The sequence below is a fragment of the Littorina saxatilis genome, linkage group LG8 (genome assembly GCF_037325665.1).
Source record: "Littorina saxatilis isolate snail1 linkage group LG8, US_GU_Lsax_2.0, whole genome shotgun sequence".
Classification (NCBI taxonomy): Eukaryota; Metazoa; Mollusca; class Gastropoda; order Littorinimorpha; family Littorinidae; genus Littorina; species Littorina saxatilis.
In genome coordinates this window covers 13,153,044-13,158,043 of record NC_090252.1, presented here as the reverse complement: position 1 = coordinate 13,158,043, position 5,000 = coordinate 13,153,044, and positions in this window count along the sequence as shown.

Below are 5,000 nucleotides of genomic sequence, written 5' to 3'. Positions count from 1 at the left end.
CAAAAGGTGATACTGAAGGTTAAGTGAACGGTCTTCTTTGGCATATACAATTTTAATTAAATGACACAGGAATGAATGCTTTAATTTGGGTTTGAAATTTGTTGCAATAGTTTGTTGGCCAACTTTATTTACAATAATGAATAACCATGTGTGTGTATAAACCGTCGCTGATTGTTTGGAATATCACTGGATACTATGTTAAAACTACGTGCTTTTGCTGTCTGTTTTCAGGTACCACAGTTCCGGACATCACAAGCACAATCACTGGTAATGTACAGTCACTTAGTCGATTGGATACTCACATCTTGTGAATTCCATTTCGTTGGGTCTAACTGTTGGGGCAGACATTAAGTGAATTTCTTTGAAAGTACAGCTCAATTCGGTAAGAACAGACGTATGTAAGTATGTATATTTAAGGGTCTTATTTTTCACCGATGTGTCATACTCGTGAAAAGACACGCGTCAGTGTGTAGACTTTGCTATGATTCTGTGTTGCGCAGACGAACATTTTGTCATGCATTTGTCTGATAGCAAGATTGTGACAAAAATGTGATATTTGTATTGTTCTGTTTCCTATTGTTATAGACAGTATAGTGACCTTTATTGCCAACTTATGTTTTTGTTTCAGATACGGTGGTTCCGCAAGGTGTTTCACAAACTGCCGCTGAAAATACTTACATTGGTATGTTCTGACAAAAACACACCCTGTTTTCTCTTCTTTTTACGTAGTTGTTTTTTCTGTTGATGGTGATGTCACAACGCGTGGTGCCATTCGCAATAAACCAAGTACGAATTAATAGTTGTTATTATCAGTGGTACATAAAGTAGTTTATGTAGTAGTACGTTAACAGTGCATGTAGTAGTGTAGAATGATAGTAGCAGTAGTGATATTAGTGGTAGCAATGGTAGTTGTATCTCGAGCAACCAGAAAATAACTTATTAATTTTTTGTTCTTCCACTGCGTTTTACACTTAAAGTGGTATTTTTGTTTTTAATTATTGTTAGTTTTGATCATAGAGTTTTAAGTTTCATTTATTTTCCAGAAACAAGAACAGCTACAACAGAAACAATGACCTCTACAACCAGTCTTCCAAAGGAGGATGTACGATTTTACTTACTGCTGGGTTTCATTGGCTTCGTTCTGCTCATTGTCGTTGTTCTCTTCGCTGTGTTCAGCTGGAAACGTGAGTCTACAGCTTCCCAATATATGTTCGGACTGTAGAGTTATTTCTACGAGGGATCTTTCATACAGCTAGCCTTTGTTAATACCATGCCTATAGACACGCAGACACACATGGAAATGAAGTGCAATTACTTCAGAGAGAGACAGAGAAATAGACAAGGCCAGAGACAGACAGACATACAGAAAGAGAGACAGAAAGACATACATATACAGACATAAACATATAGATACAGAGTCGGACAGAGAGTGGGGGAGAGAGAGAGAGAGAGAGAGAGAGAGAGAGAGAGAGAGAGAGAGAGAGAGAGAGAGAGAGAGAGAGAGAGAGAGAGAGAGAGAGAGAGAGAGAGAGAGAGAGAGAGAGCAAGAGAGCAAGAGAGAGAGAGAGAGAGAGAGAGCGATAGAGAGAGTGAGAGTGAAAACTACACTTCACAGAACAGACTACTCTTTAAGATCAATTTTCGCTGACATAGGGCTTGGCATTTTTATATCCTGACAGATAGAGCACGCAGACTGCCTCCCCCCCCTGCTCCTCACAACGTGAGGCGTGCAAGATGCGGTGCCGTGATGTTCCATGCAGCACAGGATGGTAGTGACTCCACGGTCAGCATGCACGAATATGCTGAAATTCCAGACGATGACGATTCATGTACGATTATTTGGTTTGGTATCTTGGCATTAGTTTTCAGTATGAACATTAAATGCTTACTACATACAGTTTTAAAACATACCATATTTATTTACTCACCAATCAAAGAACAGCACATGTGTCCTCGTATTGGTTAGTACATAATTATTTTGCCTGTTTAACTGTGTTCATCTCACCCAGAGTCACTTTGTTGTTTAGATTTCCATACGGTTTGTTGCCTTCAGCAATGCCTTTTACACCGGTCTTTTCAAGAAAGGCAAACACATGTTAAAGTACGGTAGGTTCGTGTTGATGCTGATACTCGCATTACTACTACTTATATACTGCTTATTACCATCGCTACTATAGCGACGCCTACTACTACTGCTTTTGCTGATTATGTATTTATTTTTGTTTTGTCCAGCCACGCATGAAAATAGCCAGAGATCCGTTCACGCCTCTTCCTTGTCAGCCAGCTCCCTGTCAGACAGCAGCATGTCAGATGACTGCCTGCATCACATCGCCTGTCCTTCGACTGACAGCTCCCTGCCTGAAGACTACCTGAATCCCGTCGCCTCTGACTGGGAATCATGTGAAGACACCTTTGAAACTACACTCTTCGAAGATTTCCCCAACGAACATGTCAATCATCTCCCCTGCCTTATCGTTGAGCCTTAAAGCCGAATAGCTATGAAAGCTGCTACCTATCTCCAGGGGTAGCAGTCTGAAATTAACGCGAAGAAATTATCCAAGGGCAGTAAGAATACCTTGTTAAGGTTGGTAATGGAGAATTGTTTTACTGAAACAAAATACAAAACTGCAACATGTAGAACGGTTTGTAAACACGTTTAATGATAAAGAAAAGTGTACCGCCACTACCAGATATTCCTGCTTATTTAGTAAAGGATAGAAGTACACATTCTTGCTCTTGGAAATTTGTGTTGTATGTATTTTGTAATCAAAGCATTGATTAGACCATGTACACCTCAGAATACGTGTGTTCGTATATTTTGTTGTGTGTGGAGAAGGACCTATAACATCACATTTTGAGAATTAATTATATTGCAGATACTGAATAAGCACAAATGTATGTGCAGACCTGTGTATTGCGGAAGCCCCCCCCCCCCCCCCCCCCCCCCCCCCCCCACATTGTAAACAGCATTCCTATGTGTCCATGTTTTTTTTGTTTTTATATTTAGTCAAGTTTTGACTAAATATTTTAACATCGAGGGGGAATCGAAACGAGGGTCGTGGTGTATGTGCGTGCGTGTGTGTATGTGTGTGTGTGTGTGTGTGTGTGTGTGTGTGTGTGTGTGTGTGTGTGTGTGTGTGTGTGTGTGTGTGTGTAGAGCGATTCAGACTAAACTACTGGACCGATCTTTATGAAATTTCACATGAGAGTTCCTGGGTATGAAATCCCCGAACGTTTTTTTCATTTTTTTGATAAATGTCTTTGATGACGTCATATCCGGCTTTTCGTGAAAGTTGAGGCGGCACTGTCACGCCCTCATTTTTCAACCAAATTGGTTGAAATTTTGGTCAAGTAATCTTCGACGAAGCCCGGACTTCGGCATTGCATTTCAGCTTGGTGGCTTAAAAATTAATTAATGACTTTGGTCATTAAAAATCGGAAAGTTGTAAAAAAAAATAAAAATTTATAAAACGATCCAAATTTACGTTTATCTTATTCTCCATCATTTGCTGATTCCAAAAACATATAAATATGTTATATTCGGATTAAAAACAAGCTCTGAAAATTAAATATATAAACATTATTATCAAAATTAAATTGTCGAAATCAATTTAAAAACACTTTCATCTTATTCCTTGTCGGTTCCTGATTCCAAAAACATATAGATATGATATGTTTGGATTAAAAACACGCTCAGAAAGTTAAAACAAAGAGAGGTACAGAAAAGCGTGCTATCCTTCTTAGCGCAACTACTACCCCGCTCTTCTTGTCAATTTCACTGCCTTTGCCATGAGCGGTGGACTGACGATGCTACGAGTATACGGTCTTGCTGACAAAATGGCATTGCGTTCAGTTTCATTCTGTGAGTTCGACAGCTACTTGACTAAATATTGTATTTTCGCCTTACGCGACTTGTTTTTAGATAAGTATAACCAAAGAAGTCACTGGTGATGTGAATAATGTTCTTTTGGAAAACAAGGGGACTACAACAAATTATGGAAAGGAAGATCTTTTTTTCCGGAATAGTTCTATAAAAGGCTGATGTCTGAAAGTGGTTTCTGGTATTACAACATGTACACGACTTCTTCCAAAGCAAAAAACAATGGTGTACACATTTTGGGGGGTTTAAGTGACATTGCATTTCCCAGTATAAGCTGTACAAACTGATTTAATTGTAGATATTTTATGTGTACAGCAGTTTGTGTCCTAAATATGTTTAGCGAATTTGTATGCTGTAGGCTTTTTGAGGATTCGGTTGTCAACATCAAAATCCTTAATTCTACAATGACGGTTTTTTTTTGTTTTTTTTTTATAGAACAACATATTTGTTGACTCATTTGTTCTACATGTTTGCATTGCAATCACATGACTTGAATCGGATTTGTGTGTCGGATTATTGTGTTTTGCTTGTTGGCTTATGTTTGGATTTCATTTGTTGTTCTTTTTGCTTTGGTATGTTTGAATCATTTTCAATTCAAATTACCAATTTGTAAATATGTTATAATATTCATTTTAAGTGTGTTTGTACTAAAGATATTGTGATAAAAGAGAATAATATTATGTTGGTATTGTTTGCTAATAAACACACACATTAAGAGTTAAGATAAGATAGTTAAGGTCAGAAGTTAAGCAGCATCAATCCTCTAAGCAAGCCTCGCCGTGTTTTCGTTCCTGTTTTAATTGATTAAAATAAATATGAGTGCCCATGTCTCTTCAGTGAAGTACACCAATGTTATCAAAATGCAATTGCACAAAAGCAGAAGGATAGTATCACTACAATGTACTATTGTTCACCTGATTCGTTATCTGTCTACATTGTATCACGACAATGAGCATTGCTAAGCATTGTTAAGCTTGTCATTCAAACAGCACCGACAATAAAGACCTATTCATCATTGACACATCAGTGTTGCATTTGTATATATTATGTTATGACAATGTTCATGCGTACTATTAAACGTATATTATTCATTTCCGTTGTGTGCACGCATATGTGTGTG